We start from the raw sequence: 19919 nt of genomic DNA, 5'->3' as shown, positions 1-19919 counted from the left end.
TTGTGTGTGGGAACCGTACCTCAGTGAGAGTCAGTGTGTGTGGGATCCGTACCCCAGTGAGAGTCAGTGTGTGTGGGACTCATACCTCAGTGAGAGTCAGTGTGTGTGGGACCTGTACCCCAGTGAGATTCAGTGTGTGTGGGACCTGTACCCCAGTGAGAGTTAGTGTGTGTGGGTCCCGTTCGCCAGTGATTCAATGTGTGTGGGACCTGTACCACAGTGAGAGTCAGTGTTTGTGGTACCCGTACCCCAGTGAGATTCAGTGTGTGTGGGACCCGTACCCTTGTGAGAGTCAGTGTGTGTGGGACCCATACCTCAGTGAGAGTCATTGTGTGTGGGAACCGTACCTCAGTGAGAGTCAGTGTGTGTGGGATCCGTACCCCAGTGAGAGTCAGTGTGTGTGGGACTCATGCCTCAGTGAGAGTCAGTGTGTGTGGGACCTGTACCCCAGTGAGATTCAGTGTGTGTGGGACCTGTACCCCAGTGAGAGTCAGTGTGTGTTTGTCCCATACCCCAGTGAGAGTCAGCGTGTGTGGGACCCATACCCCAGTGAGAGTCCTTGTGTGTGGGAACCATACCTGATTGAGAGTCATTGAGAATGGGACCCGTACCCCAGTGAGAGTCAGTGTGTGTGGGAACCGTATCCTAGTGAGAGTCATTGTATGTGGGAACCATACCTCAGTGAGAGTCATTGTGTGTGGGATCCATACCCCAGTGAGAGTCAGTGTCTGTGGGACCCGTACCCCAGTGAGATTCAGTGTGTGTGGGACCCGTACCTCAGTGAGAGTCAGTGTGTGTGGGACCCGTACCCCAGTGAGAATCAGTGTGTGTGGAACCCGTACCCTTGTGCGAGTCAGTGTGTGTGGGACCCGTACCTCAGTGAGAGTCATTGTGTGTGCCACCCGTACCCCAGTGAGAGTCGTTGTGTGTGGGAACCATACCTCAGTGAGAGTCATTGTGTGTGCAATCCGTTCCCCAGTGAGAGTCATTGTGTGTGGGATCCGTACCCCAGTGAGAGTCATTGTGTTTGAGACGCGTACCCCAGTGAGAGTCAGTGTGTGTGGGACTCATACCTCAGTGAGAGTCATTGTGTGTGGGACCCGTACCCCTGTGAGATTCACTGTGTGTGGGACCTGTACCCCAGTGAGAGTTAGTGTGTGTGGGTCCCGTTCGCCAGTGACTCAATGTGTGTGGGACCTGTACCACAGTGAGAGTCAATGTGTGTGGGACCCATACCCCATTGAAAGTCAGTGTGTGTGGTACCCATAACCCTGTGAGAGTCAGTGTGTGTGCGACCCGTACCCCAGTGTGAGTCAGTGTGGGTGGGACCCTTACCCCAGAGAGAGTCAGTGTGTGTGTGTCCCGTACCCCAGTGAGAGTCCTTGTGTGTAGGAACCATACCTCATTGAGAGTCAGTGTGAATAGGACCCGTACTCCAGTGAGAGTCAGTGTGTGTGGGATCCGTACCCTAGTGAGAGTCATTGTATGTGGGTTTGTACCCCAGTGAGAGTCAGTGTGTGTGGGGCACATTCCCCAGTGAGAATCAGTGTGTGTGGGTCCCATACCCCAGTGAGAGTCAGTTTGTGTGAGTTTGTACCCCCGTGAGAGTCCGTGTGTGTGTTACCCATACCCCAGTGAGAGTTAGTGTGTGTGGGACCCATACCCCAGTGAGAGCCAGTGGGTGTGGGTTTGTACCCCCGTGAGAGTCAGTGTATTTGTTGCCCATACCCCAGTGAGAGTCATTGTGTGTGGGACCCGTACCTCAGTGAGAGTCAGTGTGTGTGGGTCCGTACCCCAGTGAGAGTCAGTGTGTGTGGGACCCATACCCCAGTGAGAGTTAGTGTGTGTGTGACCCATACCCCAGTGAGAGTCAGTGTGTGTGGGACCCGTACCCCAGTGAGAGACATTGTGTGTGGGACCCGTACCCCAGTGAGAGTTAGTGTGTTTGTGTGACCCGTACACCAGTGAGAATCAGTGTGTCTGGGACCCGTACCCCAGTGAGAGTCAGTGTGTGTGGGTCCAGTAGCCCAGTGAGAGTCCTTGTGTGTGGGAACCATACCTCAGTGAGAGTCAGTGTGAATGGGACCCGTACTCCAGTGAGAGTCAGTGTGTGTGGGAACCGTACCCTAGTGAGAGTCATTGTATGTGGGTTTGTACCCCAGTGAGAGTCAGTGTGTGTGGGGCACATTCCCCAGTGAGAGTCAGTATGTGTGGGACCCGTGCCCCAGTGAGAGTCAGTGTGTGTGAGACCCGTACCCCAGTGAGAGTCATTGTGTTTGGGAGCTGTAGCCCAGTGAGAGTCAGTGTGTGTGGGTCCCGTACCCCTGTGAGACTCAGTGTGTGTGGGACCCATACCCCAGTGAGAGTCAGTGTGTGTGGGTTCGTACCCCCGTGAGAGTCAGTGTGTGTGTTACCCGTACCCCAGTGAGAGTCAGTGTGTGTGGGATCCATACCCCAGTGAGAGTTAGTGTGTGTGGGACCCATACCCCAGTGAGAGTCAGTGTGTGTGGGTCCAGTACCCCAGTGAGAGTCATTTTGTGTGGGACCCATACCCCAGTGAGAGTCCTTGTGTGTGGGAACCATACCTCATTGAGAGTCAGTGTGAATGGGACCCGTACCCCAGCGAGAGTCAGTGTGTGTGGGAACCGTACTCCTGTGAGAGTCAGTGTGTGGGGGTTTTTACCCCAGTGAGAGTCAGTATGTGTGGGACACATTCCCCAGTGAGAGTCAGTGTGTGTGGGGCACATTCCCCAGTGAGAGTCTTTGTGTGTGAGACCCGTACCCCAGTGAGAGTCATTGTGTTTGGGACCCATACCCCAGTGAGAGTCAGTGTGTGTGGGAACCATACCCCAGTGAGAATCAGTGTGTGTGGGACCCGTACCCCAGTGAGAGTCAGTTTGTGTGGGAACCATACCTCAGTGAGAGTCATTGTGTGTGCAATCTGTTCCCCAGTGAGAGTCATTGTGTGTGGGATCCATACCCCAGTGAGAGTCATTGTGTTTGAGACGCGTACCCCAGTGAGAGTCAGTGTGTGTGGGACTCATACCTCAGTGAGAGTCATTGTGTGTGGGACCCGTACCCCTGTGAGATTCACTGTGTGTGGGACCTGTACCCCAGTGAGAGTTAGTGTGTGTGGGTCCCGTTCGCCAGTGACTCAATGTGTGTGGGACCTGTACCACAGTGAGAGTCAATGTGTGTGGGACCCATACCCCATTGAAAGTCAGTGTGTGTGGTACCCATAACCCTGTGAGAGTCAGTGTGTGTGCGACCCGTACCCCACTGTGAGTCAGTGAGGGTGGGACCCGTACCCCAGAGAGAGTCAGTGTGTGTTTGTCCCGTACCCCAGTGAGAGTCAGTGTGTGTGGGACCCGTACCCCAGTGATAGTTAGTGTGTTACTGTGACCCGTACGCCAGTGAGGTTCAGTGTGTGTGGGACCCGTACCCCAGTGAGAGTCAGTGTGTGTGGGTCCTGTACCCCAATGAGAATCAGTGTGTGTGGGACCCATTCCCCAGTGAGAGTCAGCGTGTATGGGAACCGTACCCCATTGAGAGTCATTGTTTGTGGGTTTGTACCCCAGTGAGAGTCAGTGTGTGTGAGTCCCGTACCCCTGTGAGAGTCAGTGTGTGTGGGACCCATACCCCAGTGAGAGTCAGTGTGTGTGGGTTTGTACCCCCGTGAGAGTCAGTGTGTGTGTTACCCGTACCCCAGTGAGAGTCATTGTGTGTGGGACCCGTACCTCAGTGAGAGTCAGTGTGTGTGGGATCCGTAACCCAGGGAAAGTCAGTGTGTGTGGGACACATACCCCAGTGAGAGTTAGTGTGTGTGTGACCCATACCACAGTGAGAGTCAGTGTGTGTGGGACCCGTACCCCAGTGAGAGTCAGTGTGTGTGGGTCCTTTACCCCAATGATAATCAGTGTGTGTGGGACCCATTCCCCAGTGAGAGTCAGTATGTGTGGAATCCGTACCCCAGTGAGAGTCATTGTGTGTGGGAGCTGTACCCCAGTGAGAGTCAGTGTGTGTGGGATCCGTACCCCAGGGAAAGTCAGTGTGTGTGGGACCCATACCCCAGTGAGAGTTACTTTTAGTGTGACCCGTACGCCAGTGAGGGTCAGTGTGTGTGGGACCCGTACCCCAGTGAGAGTCAGTGTGTGTGGGTCCTGTACCCCAATGAGAATCAGTGTGTGTGGGACCCGTACCCCAGTGAGATTCAGTGTGTGTGGGACCCGTACCCCAGTGAGAGTCAGTGTGTGTGGGACCCGTACCCCAGTGAGAGTCAGTGTGTGTGGGACCCGTACCCCAGTGAGAGTTAGTGTGTTTGTGTGACCCGTACGCCAGTGAGAGTCCTTGTGTGTGGAACCCGTACCCCAGTGAGAGTCAGTGTGTGTCGGTCCTGTACCCCAATGAGAATCAGTGTGTGTGGGACCCATTCCCCAGTTAGAGTCAATATGTGTGGTACCCGTACCCCAGTGAGAGTCATTGTCTGTGGGAGCTGTACCCCAGTGAGAGTCAGTGTGTGTGGGACTCGTACCCCAGTGAGATTCAGTGTGTGTGGGACCTGTACCCCAGTGAGAGTCAGTGTTTGTGGTACCCGTACCCCAGTGAGAGTCAGTGTGTGTGGGACCCATACCTCAGTGAGAGTCATTGTGTGTGGGAACCGTACCTCAGTGAGAGTCATTGTGTGTGGGACCCATACCCCAGTGAGAGTCAGTGTGTGTCGGTCCTGTACCCCAATGAGAATCAGTGTGTGTGGGACCCATTCCCCAGTTAGAGTCAATATGTGTGGTACCCGTACCCCAGTGAGAGTCATTGTCTGTGGGAGCTGTACCCCAGTGAGAGTCAGTGTGTGTGGGACTCGTACCCCAGTGAGATTCAGTGTGTGTGGGACCTGTACCCCAGTGAGAGTCAGTGTTTGTGGTACCCGTACCCCAGTGAGAGTCAGTGTGTGTGGGACCCATACCTCAGTGAGAGTCATTGTGTGTGGGAACCGTACCTCAGTGAGAGTCATTGTGTGTGGGACCCATACCCCAGTGAGATTCAGTGTGTGTGGGACCTGTACCCCAGTGAGAGTTAGTGTGTGTGGGTCCCGTTCGCCAGTGATTCAATGTGTGTGGGACCTGTACCACAGTGAGAGTCAGTGTGTGTGGGACCCGTACCCTAGTGAGATTCAGTGTGTGTGGGACCTGTACCCCAGTGAGAGTCAGTGTGTGTTTGTCCCGTACCCCAGTGAGAGTCAGTGTGTGTGGGACCCATACCCCAGTGAGAGTCCTTGTGTGTGGGAACCATACCTGATTGAGAGTCAGTGAGAATGGGACCCGTACCCCAGTGAGAGTCAGTGTGTGTGGAACCCATACCCCAGTGAGAGTCAGCGTGTGTGGGAACCGTACCCTAGTGAGAGTCATTGTATGTGGGAACCATACCCAGTGAGAGTCAGTGTCTGTGGGACCCGTACCCCAATGAGAGTCAGTGTGTGTGGGACCCGTACCCCAGTGAGAGTCAGTGTGTGTGGGACCCATACCCCAGTGAGAGTCAGTGTGTGTGGGACCCGTACCCCAGTGAGAATCAGTGTGTGTGGAACCCGTACCCTTGTGAGAGTCAGTGTGTGTGGGACCCGTACCTCAGTGAGAGTCATTGTGTGTGCCACCCGTACCCCAGTGAGAGTCATTGTGTGTGGGAACCATACCTCAGTGAGAGTCATTGTGTGTGCAATCCGTACCCCAGTGAGAGTCATTGTGTGTGGGATCCGTACCCCATTGAGAGTCATTGTGTGTGAGACGCGTACCCCAGTGAGAGTCAGTGTGTGTGGGACTCATGCCTCAGTGAGAGTCATTGTGTGTGGGACCCGTACCCCTGTGAGATTCAGTGTGTGTGGGACCTGTACCCCAGTGAGAGTTAGTGTGTGTGGGTCCCGTTCGCCAGTGACTCAATGTGTGTGGGACCTGTACCACAGTGAGAGTCAATGTGTGTGGGACCCATACCCCATTGAAAGTCAGTGTGTGTGCGACCCATAACCCTGTGAGAGTCAGTGTGTGTGCGACCCGTACCCCAGTGTGAGTCAGTGTGGGTGGGACCCTTACCCCAGAGAGAGTCAGTGTGTGTGTGTCCCGTACCCCAGTGAGAGTCATTTTGTGTGGGACCCATACCCCAGTGAGAGTCCTTGTGTGTGGGAACCGTACCCTAGTGAGAGTCATTGTATGTGGGTTTGTACCCCAGTGAGAGTCAGTGTGTGTGGGGCACATTCCCCAGTGAGAGTCAGTGTGTGTGGGTCCCGTACCCCAGTGAGAGTCAGTTTGTGTGAGTTTGTACCCCCGTGAGAGTCAGTGTGTGTGTTACCCATACCCCAGTGAGAGTCAGTGTGTGTGGGATCCGTACCCCAGTGAGAGTCAGTGTGTGTGGGACCCATACCCCAGTGAGAGTTAGTGTGTGTGGGACCCATACCCCAGTGAGAGCCAGTGTGTGTGGGTTTGTACCAACGTGAGAGTCAGTGTATTCGTTGCCCATACCCCAGTGAGAGTCATTGTGTGTGGGACCCGTACCTCAGTGAGAGTCAGTGTGTGTGGGATCCGTACCCCAGTGAGAGTCAGTGTGTGTGGGACCCATACCCCAGTGAGAGTTAGTGTGTGTGTGACCCATACCCCAGTGAGAGTCAGTGTGTGTGTGACCCGTACCCCAGTGAGTGACATTGTGTGTGGGACCCTTACCCCAGTGAGAGTTAGTGTGTTTGTGTGACCCGTACACCAGTGAGAGTCAGTGTGTGTGGGACCCGTACCCCAGTGAGAGTCAGTAGGTGTGGAGCCCGTACCCCAGTGAGAGTCATTTTGTGTGGGTGCTGTACCCCAGTGAGAGTCAGTGTGTGTGGGAACCATACCCCAGTGAGAGTCAGTGTGTGTGGGTCCAGTAGCCCAGTCAGAGTCATTTTGTTTGGGACCCATACCCCAGTGAGAGTCCTTGTGTGTGGGAACCATACCTCAGTGAGAGTCAGTGTGAATGGGACCCGTACTCCAGCGAGAGTCAGTGTGTGTGGGAACCGTACCCTAGTGAGAGTCATTGTATGTGGGTTTGTACCCCAGTGAGAGTCAGTGTGTGTGGGCCACATTCCCCAGTGAGAGTCTTTGTGTGTGAGACCCGTACCCCAGTGAGAGTCAGTCTGTGTGGGAACCGTACCCCAGTGAGAGTCATTGTGTGTGGGAGCTGTACCCCAGTGAGAGTCAGTGTGTGTGGGTCCCGTACCCCTGTGAGACTCAGTGTGTGTGGGACCCATACCCCAGTGAGAGTCAGTCTGTGTGGGTTCGTACCCCCGTGAGAGTCAGTGTGTGTGTTACCCATACCCCACTGAGAGTCAGTGTGTGTGGGATCCGTACCCCAGTGAGAGTCAGTGTGTGTGGGACCCATACCCCAGTGAGAATTAGTGTGTGTGGGACCCATACCCCAGTGAGAGTCATTGTGTGTGGGAACCATACCTCATTGAGAGTCAGTGTGTGTGGGTTTGTACCCCCGTAATCGTCAGTGTGTGTGGGACCCGTACCCCAGTTAGAGTCAGTGTGTGTGTTACCCATAACCCAGTGAGAGTCATTGTGTGTGCGACCCGTACCTCAGTGAGAGTCAGTGTGTGTGGGTATCCGTATCCCAGTGAGAGTCAGTGTGTGTGGGACCCATACCCCAGTAAGAGTTAGTGTGTGTGGGACCCATACCCCAGTGAGAGTCAGTGGGTGTGGGTTTGTACCCCCGTGAGAGTCAGTGTATTTGTTGCCCATACCCCAGTGAGAGTCATTGTGTGTGGGACCCGTACCTCAGTGAGAGTCAGTGTGTGTGGGTCCGTACCCCAGTGAGAGTCAGTGTGTGTGGGACCCATACCCCAGTGAGAGTTAGTGTGTGTGTGACCCATACCCCAGTGAGAGTCAGTGTGTGTGGGACCCGTACCCCAGTGAGAGACATTGTGTGTGGGACCCGTACCCCAGTGAGAGTTAGTGTGTTTGTGTGACCCGTACACCAGTGAGAATCAGTGTGTCTGGGACCCGTACCCCAGTGAGAGTCAGTGTGTGTGGGTCCAGTAGCCCAGTGAGAGTCCTTGTGTGTGGGAACCATACCTCAGTGAGAGTCAGTGTGAATGGGACCCGTACTCCAGTGAGAGTCAGTGTGTGTGGGAACTGTACCCTAGTGAGAGTCATTGTATGTGGGTTTGTACCCCAGTGAGAGTCAGTGTGTGTGGGGCACATTCCCCAGTGAGAGTCAGTATGTGTGGGACCCGTACCCCAGTGAGAGTCATTGTGTTTGGGAGCTGTACCCCAGTGAGAGTCAGTGTGTGTGGGACCCGTACCCCTGTGAGACTCAGTGTGTGTGGGACCCATACCCCAGTGAGAGTCAGTGTGTGTGGGTTCGTACCCCAGTGAGAGTCAGTGTGTGTGTTACCCGTACCCCAGTGAGAGTCAGTGTGTGTGGGATCCATACCCCAGTGAGAGTCAGTGTGTGTGGGTCCAGTACCCCAGTGAGAGTCATTTTGTGTGGGACCCATACCCCAGTGAGAGTCCTTGTGTGTGGGAACCATACCTCATTGAGAGTCAGTGTGAATGGGACCCGTACCCCAGCGAGAGTCAGTGTGTGTGGGAACCGTACTCCTGTGAGAGTCAGTGTGTGGGGGTTTTTACCCCAGTGAGAGTCAGTATGTGTGGGACACATTCCCCAGTGAGAGTCAGTGTGTGTGGGTTTGTACACCAGTGAGAGTCAGTGTGTGTGGGGCACATTCCCCAGTGAGAGTCTTTGTGTGTGAGACCCGTACCACAGTGAGAGTCATTGTGTTTGGGAGCTGTACCCCAGTGAGAGTCAGTGTGTCTGGGACCCGTATCCCAGTGAGAGTCACTGTGTGTGGGACCCATACCCCAGTGAGAGTCAGTGTGTGTGGGAATCGTACCCCAGTGAGAGTCAGTGTATGTCGGACACATAACCCTGTGAGAGTCAGTGTGTGTGCGACCCGTACCCCAGTGTGAGTCAGTGTGGGTGGGACCCGTACCCCATTGAGAGTCAGTGTGTGTGTGTCCCGTACCCCAGTGAGAGTCAGTGTGTGTGGGACCCGTACCCCAGTTAGAGTCAGTGTGTGTGGGACCCATACCCCAGTGAGAGTCATTGTGTGTGGGAACCATACCTCATTGAGAGTCAGTGTGTGTGGGTTTGTACCCCCGTAATCGTCAGTGTGTGTGGGACCCGTACCCCAGTTAGAGTCAGTGTGTGTGTTACCCATAACCCAGTGAGAGTCATTGTGTGTGCGACCCGTACCTCAGTGAGAGTCAGTGTGTGTGGGTATCCGTATCCCAGTGAGAGTCAGTGTGTGTGGGACCCATACCCCAGTAAGAGTTAGTGTGTGTGTGACCCATACCCCAGTGAGAGTCAGTGTGTGTGGGACCCGTACCCCAGTGAGAGTCACTGTGTGTGGGACCCGTACCCCAGTGAGAGTCAGTGTGTGTGGGATCCGTACCCCAGTGAGAGTCAGTGTGTGTGGGAACCGTACCCCAGTGAGAGTTAGTGTGTTTGTGTGACCCGTACGCCAGTGAGAGTCAGTGTGTGTGGAACCCGTACCCCAGTGAGAGTCAGTGTGTGTTGGTCCTGTACCCCAATGAGAATCAGTGTGTTTGGGACCCATTCCCCAGTGAGAGTCATTGTGTGTGGGAGCTGTACCCCAGTGAGAGGCAGTGTGTGTGGGACCCGTACCGCAGTGAGAGTCAGTGAGTGTGGGATCCATGCACCAGTGAGAGTCAGTGTGTGTGGGTCCAGTACCCCAGTGAGAATCAGTGTGTGTGGGAGCTGTATCCCAGTGAGAGTCAGTGTGTGTGGGAGCTGTACCCCAGTGAGATTCAGTGTGTGTGGGATCCGTACCCCAGTGAGAGTCACTGTGTGTGGGACCCGTACCCCAGTGAGAGTCAGTGTGTGTGGGATCCGTACCCCAGTGAGAGTCAGTGTGTGTGGGAACCGTACCCCAGTGAAAGTTAGTGTGTTTGTGTGACCCGTACGCCAGTGAGAGTCAGTGTGTGTGGAACCCGTACCCCAGTGAGAGTCAGTGTGTGTTGGTCCTGTACCCCAATGAGAATCAGTGTGTTTGGGAACCATTCCACAGTGAGAGTCATTGTGTGTGGGAGCTGTACCCCAGTGAGAGGCAGTGTGTGTGGGACCCGTACCGCAGTGAGAATCAGTGTGTGTGGGAGCTGTACCCCAGTGAGAGTCAGTGTGTGTGGGAGCTGTACCCCAGTGAGAGTCAGTGTGTGTGGGACTCGTACCCCAGTGAGATTCAGTGTGTGTGGGATCCGTACCCCAGTGAGAGTCAGTGTGTGTGTGACCCGTACCCCAGTGAGAGTCAGTGTGTGTGGGACCCGTACCCCAGTGAGATTCAGTGTGTGTGGGACCCGTACCCTTGTGAGAGTCAGTGTGTGTGGGACCCGTACCCCAGTGAGAGTCAGTGTGTGTGGGAGCTGTACCCCAGTGAGATTCAGTGTGTGTGGGACCCGTACCCCAGTGAGAATCAGTTTGTGTGGAACCCGTACCCTTGTGCGAGTCAGTGTGTGTGGGACCCGTACCTCAGTGAGAGTCATTGTGTGTGCCACCCGTACCCCAGTGAGAGTCATTGTGTGTGGGAACCATACCTCCAGTGAGAGTCAGTGTGTGTGGGTCCTGTACCCCAATGAGAATCAGTGTGTGTGGGACCCATTCCCCAGTGAGAGTCAGCGTGTGTGGGAACCGTACCCTATTGAGAGTCATTGTTTGTGGGTTTGTACCCCAGTGAGAGTCAGTGTGTGTGGGGCACATTCCCCAGTGAGAGTCTTTGTGTGTGAGACCCGTACCACAGTGAGAGTCATTGTGTTTGGGAGCTGTACCCCAGTGAGAGTCAGTGTGTCTGGGACCCGTATCCCAGTGAGAGTCACTGTGTGTGGGACCCATACCCCAGTGAGAGTCAGTGTGTGTGGGAATCGTACCCCAGTGAGAGTCAGTGTATGTCGGACACATAACCCTGTGAGAGTCAGTGTGTGTGCGACCCGTACCCCAGTGTGAGTCAGTGTGGGTGGGACCCGTACCCCATTGAGAGTCAGTGTGTGTGTGTCCCGTACCCCAGTGAGAGTCAGTGTGTGTGGGACCCGTACCCCAGTTAGAGTCAGTGTGTGTGGGACCCATACCCCAGTGAGAGTCATTGTGTGTGGGAACCATACCTCATTGAGAGTCAGTGTGTGTGGGTTTGTACCCCCGTAATCGTCAGTGTGTGTGGGACCCGTACCCCAGTTAGAGTCAGTGTGTGTGTTACCCATAACCCAGTGAGAGTCATTGTGTGTGCGACCCGTACCTCAGTGAGAGTCAGTGTGTGTGGGTATCCGTATCCCAGTGAGAGTCAGTGTGTGTGGGACCCATACCCCAGTAAGAGTTAGTGTGTGTGTGACCCGTACCCCCGTGAGAGTCAGTGTGTGTGTTACCCGTACCCCAGTGAGATTCATTATGTGTGGGACCCGTACCCCAGTGAGAGTCACTGTGTGTGGGACCCATTCCCCAGTGAGAGTCAGTGTGTGTGGGACCCGTACCCCAGTGAGATTCAGTGTGCGTGCCACCCATTCCCCAGTGAGAGTCAGTGTGTGTGCGTCCTGTACCCCAGTGAGAGTCATTGTGTGTGGGACCCATTCCCCAGTGAGAGTCAGCATGTGTGGAACCCGTACCCCAGTGAGAGTCATTGTGTGTGGGAGCTGTACCCCAGTGAGAGTCAGTGTGTGTGGGACCCGTACCCCAGTGAGAGTCAGTGTGTGTGGGACCCGTACCCCAGTGAGAGTCAGTGTGTGTGGGTCCAGTTCCCCAGTGTGAGTCAGTATGTGTGGGACCTGTACCCCAGTGAGAGTCATTGTGTGTGGGACCCATACCCCAGTGAGAGTCAGTGTGTGTGGGACCCGTACCCCAGTGAGAATCAGTGTGTGTGGGACCCGTATCCTTGTGAGATTCAGTTTGTGTGGGACCCGTACCTCAGTGAGAATCATTGTGTGTGCGACCCATACCCCAGTGAGAGTCATTGTGTGTGGGAACCATACCTCAGTGAGAGTCACTGTGTGTGGGACCTGTACCCCAGTGAGATTCAGTGTGTGTGTGGAACCTGTACCCCTGTGAGAGTTAGTGTGTGTGGGTCCCGTTCGCCAGTTATTCAATGTGTGTGGGACCTGTACCACAGTGAGAGTCAGTGTGTGTGTGACCCATACCCCAGCGAGAGTCATTGTGTGTGGGAACCATACCTCATTTAGAGTCAGTGTGAATGGGACCCGTACGCCAGTGAGAATCAGTGTTTGTGGGACCCATACCCCAGTGAGAGTCAGCGTGTGTGGGAACCGTACCCCAGTGAGAGTCATTGCATGTGGGTTTGTACCCCAGTGAGAGTCAGTATGTGTGGGACACATTCCCCAGTGAGAGTCAGTGTGTGTGGGTCCCGTACCCCTGTGAGAGTCAGTGTGTTGGGACCCATACCCCAGTGAGAGTCAGTGTGTGTGGGTTTGTACCCCAGTGAGAGTCAGTGTGTGTGGGACCCATACCTCAGTGAGAGTCATTGTGTGTGGGACCCGTACCCCAGTGAGAGTCAGTGTGTGTGGGACTCATACCTCAGTGAGAATCACTGTGTGTGGGACCCGTACCCCAGTTAGATTCAGTGTGTGTGGGACCTGAACCCCAGTGAGGGTTAGTGTGTGTGTGTCCCGTTCGCCAGTGAGTCAATGTATGTGGGACCTGTACCACTGAGAGTCAGTGTGTTTGGGATCCATACCCCAGTGAGAGTCAGTGTGTGTGGGACCCATAACCCTGTGAGGGTCAGTACGTGTGGAACCCGTACCCCAGTGAGAGTCATTGTGTGTGGTATCTGTACCCCAGTGAGAGTCAGTGTGTGTGGGACCCGTGCCCCATTGAGAGTCAGTGTGTGTGGGAACCATACCCCAGTGAGAGTCAGTGTGTGTGGTTGCAGTACCCCAGTGAGAATCAGTGTGTGTGGGACCCATTCCCCAGTGTGAGTCAGTATGTGTGGGACCCATACCCCAGTGAGAGTCATTGTGCGTGGGACCCGTACCCCAGTGAGAGTCAGTTTGTGTGGGACCCGTACCCCAGTGAGAATCACTGTGTGTGGGACCCGTACCCTTGTGAGAGTCACTGTTTGTGGGACCGTACCTCAGTGAGAGTCATTGTTTTTGCGACCCGTACCCCAGTGAGAGTCATTGTGTGTGGGAACCATACCTCAGTGAGAGTCACTGTGTGTGGGACCCGTACCCCAGTGAGATTCAGTGTGTGTGTAACCTGTACCCCAGTGAGTGTTAGTGTGTGTGGGTCCCGTTCGCCAGTTATTCAATGTGTGTGGGACCTGTACCCCAGTGAGAGTCAGTGTGTGTGGGACCCATAACCCTGTGAGAGTCAGTGTGTGTGCGACCCGTACCCCAGTGTGAGTCATTGTGGGTGGGACCCGTACCCCAGTGAGAGTCAGTGTGAATGGGACCCGTACCCCAGTGAGAGTCAGTGTGTGTGGGACCCATACCCCAGTGAGAGTCAGCGTGTGTGGGAACCGTACCCCAGTGAGAGTCATTGTATGTGGGTTTGTACCCCAGTGAGAATCAGTGTGTGTGGGACACATTCCCCAGTGAGAGTCAGTGTGTGTGGGACCCGTACGACAGTGAGAGTCATTGTATTTGGGAGCTGTACCCCAGTGAGAGTCATTGTGTTTGGGACCCGTACCCCAGTGAGAGTCAGTGTGTTTGGGACCCGTACCCCAGTGAGAGTCAGTGTGTGTGGGTTTGTACCCCCGTGAGTGTCAGTGTCTGTGTTACCCATACCCCAGTGAGAGTCAGTGTGTGTGGGTTCCGTATCCCAGTGAGAGTCATTGTGTGTGGGACCCGTACCCCAGTGAGAGTCATTGTGTGTGGGATCCGTACCCCAGTGAGAGTCAGTGTGTGTGTGACCCTTACCCCAATGAGAGTTAGTGTGTGTGGGTCCCATACCCCAGTGAGAGTCAGTGTGTGTGGAACCCGTACCCCAGTTAGAGTCAGTGTGTGTGGGACCCATACCCCGGTGAGAGTTAGTGTATGTGGGATCCGTACCCCAGTGATTGTCAGTGTGCGTGGGACCTGTACCCCAGTGAGAGTCAGTGTGTGTGGGATCTGTACCCCTATGAGAGTCAGTGTGTGTCGGATCTGTGCCCCAGTGAGAGTTAGTGTGTGTGGAACCTGTACCCCAGTGAGAGGTAGTCTGTGTGGGACGCTTACCCCAGTGAGAGTCAGTGTGTGTGGGACCTGTACCCCAGTGAGAGTCAGTGTGTGTGGGACCCTTACCCCAGTGAGAGTCAGTGTGTGTGGGACCTGTACCCCACTGAGAGTCAGTGTGCACATAAGCAAGCAAAATTTAAAGAACAGGTGTTGAGCCACCAGCAGATGGCAGCATGCACACAGAGCTTACTGTAGTGAAAGGAGGAGGAAGCTGAAGATGTTATTGGTTGATGGCACATCTCTCACTTCGGCTGAAAGTTTCATGTTTAACGAGTTTGAGTTAGGTCATTAAAAATATTTTTAGCTACAGATTTAGGTGTACTCTCCCAGGACTCTCCCTCTACACTGTCCCCATTAAACAATCCCAGGACAAGGACAGCGCAGGGTTAGGTACAGAGTAAAGCTCTCTCGACACTGTCCTCATCAAACACTCCCAGGACAGGTACAGCACAGAGTTAGATACAGAGTAAATCTCCCTCTACACTGTCCTCATCAAACACTCCCAGGACAGGTACAGCACGGAGTTAGATACAGAGTAAAGCTCCCTCTACACTGTCCCCATCAAACACTCCCAGGACAGGTACAGCACGGGGTTAGATACAGAGTACAGCTCCCTCTACACTGTCCCCATCAAACACTCCCAGGACAGGTACAGCACGGGGTTAGATACAGAGTAAAGCTCCCTCTACACTGTCCCCATCAAACACTCCCAGGACAGGTACAGCACGGGGTTTGATACAAAGTAAAGCTCCCTCTACACTGTCAGTTCATGTCCACTTGAGTGAGCATTGAAGGGTAACAGCAGTATGAGCCTGTATATAGAGTTTGAAAATGTCCTGCAGGCTCTTCTGCAGAAACCTATGTAATTTAATCTGTGGTTGAGCCCATCAGTATTTTAGCAGCGATTTGAAGGAGAGAGTAATTTGAGACCAATTTTTCCAGTGTTTTCCTGACTGTGTCCCATGGTGTCATTATTTTGAAAAGTATTTCTCCTCAGGCATCAGTGCCAAGAGCAGCACTCGTTCTTCATGTAATGTAACCGGGTGGGCTTGCTAACAACATCAGGGGACATTTAAGAGTCACACATACCCCAGACGGGGCAAGAACACCTGGTTTCCCTCCCTAAAGGGCACTTGTGACCGGTTGAGTTTATTTGGAAAATTCAGTCTCGTTCCCTGGCGCTGGTTGATTATTGCCAGGTTTTGTAAGCAAAATGCAAACTCACTAAACAAACTGCGGTGGGATTTGAGCCTGAAAGAGGCAACTAGGGCTGGCTAACAAATGCTGGCGATGCTGAATGTTAAAACAAACATGTCAGTGAGATCAGGGGAAATGAAACAGATTATGAAAAGGTGTCAGCTTTGCCAGTAACTAAGTGGAGATAAGGAAATGCCTATAGTTAATAGAATGGACACAAGGAGTATGAGAAATACTGTTTGTTTACTCAGCTAATATCCACTCAAGCGAGCATTGAAAGGGAACAGCAGTATGAGCCTGTATATAGGTTGAAATCGTCCTGCAGGCTCCTCTGCCGAAATCTATATATAGGGCTGTGCGGTGAAGGACTCTTTCATGCAGGACACAGTGTGTGTGTGTGTGTGTGTGTGTGTCCCCAACAAACCTCTGCACTGCCAACTGATGTCGGTGCTGCACCTCCACGCACTTGGCCATTCAATTGCTGAGCAAGCGGCCAACGTGACGCCTCAGGCTTTACACTGGCCGTGAGGGAATCACTGTAGCCAAGCCCAAATGCACATAGCAAACAGCTGCTTGTGCTTCGGTAGCGCCTGTGATGGTAGTGACTGTCTGAGGAATGTTATCAAGCGAGATTTATCATCGAGCTACCCCAGGAGATATCAGGACAGACAGTCAAAGATGTCGGTTTTAAGGAGCATCTCGAAGCAGGAGATGAAGAGACGGAGGGAGGGGGTGGGGGAGATGGTGGTGTAGCGGTCACGTCCCTGAGCTAGTGACATCCAGCAGTCCAGGCAAATGCGCTGGGGAAATGGGTTCGGATCCCACCACAGCAGCTGGTGGAATTTAAATTCAATTGATGAATCAGGGATTAAAAAAACTAGTCTTGGTAATAATGACCATGAAACCATTGTTAATTATCATGAAAACCCATTAGGTTCACTCACGTCCCTTTAGGGAAGGGTATCAGGCCTATATGTGACTCCAGACCCACAGCAATGTGGTTGACTTTTAAATGCCCTCTGAAATGGGCATTTGGTTGTGTCAAACTGACACAAAGTCTGCAAAAAGGAATGAAACTGGACGGACAACCCGGCGTTGACCTAGGCGCTGGAAATGACAATGGCAAACCCAGCACTGTCGACCCTGCAAAGCCCTCCTTACTAACATCTGGGGGCTTGTGCCAAAATTGGGAGAGCTGTCCCACAGATTAGTCAAGCAACAGCCTGACATAGTCATCCTCACGGATTCATACCTTACAGATAATGTTCCAGACGCCACCATCACCATCCCTGGGTATGTCCTGCCCCACCAGCAGGACAGACCCAGCAGAGGTGGTGACACAGTGGTATACAGTCAGGAGGGAGTTGCCCTGGGAGTTCTGAACATCGACTCGATGACATGAAGTCTCATGGCATCAGGTCAAACATGGGCAAGGAAATCTCCTGCCGATTATCATGTACCACCCTCCCTCAGCTGATGAATCAGTGCTCCTCCATGTTGAACACCACTTGAAAGAAGCACTGAGGGTGCCAAGGGCACAGAATGTACTCTGGGTGGGGGATTTCAATGTCCATCACCAAGAGTGGCTCCGTAGCACCACTACTGACCAAGCTGGCCAAGTCCTAAAGGACATAGCTGTTAGACTGGGTCTGTGGCAAGTGGTGAGGGAACCAACAAAAGGGAAAAACATACTTGACCTCATCCTCACCAATCTGCCTACCGAGGATGCATCTGTCCATGATAGTATTGGTAGGAGTGACCACTGGACAGTTAATGTGGAGAAAAGTCCTGCCTTCACATTGAGGATACCCTCCATCGTGTTGTGTGGCATGACCACCGTGCTAAATGGGATAGATTTCAAACAGATCTAGCAACAGGGTATCCACGAGGCGCTGTGGGCCATCAGCAGCAGCAGAATTGTACTCAACCACAATCTATAACCTCATGGCCCAGCATATCTCCCACTCTACCATTACCATCAAGCCAGGGGATCAACCTTGGTTCAATGAAGAGTGCAGGAGGGCATGCCAGGAGCAGCACCAGGCAGACCTAAAGAAAACGAGGTGTCAATCTGAATAAGCTACAACACAGAATGGCTTGTGTGCCAAAACAGTGAAAGCAGCAAGTGATAGACAGGGCTAAGTGATCTCACAACCAATGGATCAGATCTAAGCTCTGCAGTCCTGCCACATCCAGTCATGAATGGTGATGGATAATTAAACAACTCACTGGAGGAAGAGGCTCCAATAAATATCCCCATCCTCAATGATGGGGAAGCCCAGCACATCAGTGCAAAAGATAAGGCTGAAGTATTTGCAACAATCTTCAGCCAGAAGTGCCGATTCATCTCAGCCTCCTCCTGAGGTCCCCAGCATCACAGATGCCAGTCTTCAGCCAATTCAGTTCATTCCATGTGATACGAAGAAATGGCTGAAGGCACTGACTACAGGCCCTGACAACATTACGGCAATAGTACTGAAGACTTGTGCCCCAGAACTAGCTGCACCCTTGGCTAAACTGTTTCAGTGCAGTTACAGCACTGGCATCTACCCAGCAATGTGGAAAAATGCCCAAGTATATCCTGCAAACAAAAAGCAGGACAAATCCAACCATGCCAATTACTGCTCCATTAGTCTATTCTTTATCATCAGCAAAGTGATGGAAGGGGTCATCAACAGTGCTATCAAGCAGCACTTACTCAGCATTAACCTTTTCACTGATGCTCAGTTTGGGTTCTGCCAGGGTCACTCAGCTCCTGTCCTCACTACAACATTAGTTCAAACATGGACAAAAGAGCTGAACCCCTGAGGTGAGGTGAGAGTAACTGCCCTTGACATCAAGGCTGCATTTGACCGAGTGCAGCATCAAGGAGCCCTAGCAAAACTGGAGTCAATGGGAATCAGGGGAAAACTGTCCACTGGTTGGAGTCATTCCTTTCACAAAGAAAGATGGTTGTGGTTTTTGGAGATCAATCATCTCAGTCCCAGGACATCACTGCAGGATAGTGTCCTCGGCCCAGCCATCTTCAGCTGCTTCATCAATGACTTTCCTTCCATCATAAAGTCAGAAGTGGGGATGTTCGCTGATGTTTGCACAATGTGCAACACCATTCATGACTCCTCAGATACTGAAGCAGTCCATGTCCAAACGCAGCAAGACCTGGACAATATCCAGGCTTGGGCTGACAAGTGGCAAGTAACATTCGCACCACACAAGTGCCAGGCAATGACAATCTCCAACAAGAGAAAACCTAACCATAGCCCCTTGGCAATACCATTGCTGAATTCCCCACTATCAACATCCTGTGGGTTACCATTGACTAGAACTTGAACTGGACCAGCCATATAAATACTATAGCTACAAGAGCAGGTCAGAGGCTGAGAATACTGGGGAGAGTAACTCACCTCCTGACAACCCCCCCCCCCCCCCCCCCCCCCCCCCCCCCCCAAAGCCTGTCTAATATGTACAAGGCACAAGTCAGGAGTGTGATGGAATACTCTCCACTTGCCTGGATGAGTGCAGCTCCAACAACATTCAAGAAGCTTGACACCATCCAGGACAAAGCAGCCCCGCTTGATCGGCACCCCATCCACCACCTTAAACATCCATTGCCTCCAACACCAATGCACAGTAGCAGCAGTGTGTGTACCATCTACAAGATGCACTGCAGCAACTCACCAAGGCTTCTTCAACAGCACCTTCCAAACCTGCGACCACTACCACCTAGAAGGTCAAGGGAAACGGACATATGGAACACCACCAGCTGCAAGTTCCCCTCCAGGCCACTCACCATCCTAACTTGGAAATATATTGGCTGTTCCATCACTGTTGCTGGGTAAAAACCCATCTGGTTCACTAATGTCCTTTAGGAAAAGAAATCTGCTGTCCTTACCCATTCTGGCCTACAGTGGGACTCCAGACCCACAGAAATGTGGTTGACTCTTAAATGCCCCTGAACAAGGGCAATTAGGGATGGGCAATGAATGCTGGTCTCTAGCCAGCGACACCCACCTCCCACGAACGAAAAAAAAACCTACTTATTGAAATAAAAGGTAGTGGAAATCTGGAACTCTCTCCCCAAGAAATAATGTAAGAACAGAGGTCCAAATCTTTTTCTTGTTGGGTCAGGGTGATGGAACCAGGGCAGATCGATCGAGTTAAGAAACGGGATCATCGACGATCAAACGAACTTGTGGAGCAGGCTCACAGGGCTGAATGGCCTCCTTCCCTTCCGAAGGTGATCACCCTGAAACATGAACTGTTTCCCACTGCACAGAGGCTGCCTGACCTGCTGAACGTTTGCTGTCATGTTCTCTTTATTCAGTCCCAATTTCCAGCCTGGACTGATCACTGCTCGTTGGACAGATCTTTATTTTAAAAAAAAAAGAACAAAAAAAAAAACCCCGCACACATCTCGAGGGTACACTTTTTACAGAAAAGGATCCCATCCACACTGCAGCTCGTTATCTTCATCCG

This window comes from Carcharodon carcharias, chromosome 36, assembly GCF_017639515.1.
Source record: "Carcharodon carcharias isolate sCarCar2 chromosome 36, sCarCar2.pri, whole genome shotgun sequence".
NCBI lineage: Eukaryota > Metazoa > Chordata > Chondrichthyes > Lamniformes > Lamnidae > Carcharodon > Carcharodon carcharias.
This window is presented reverse-complemented; position numbering follows the sequence as displayed.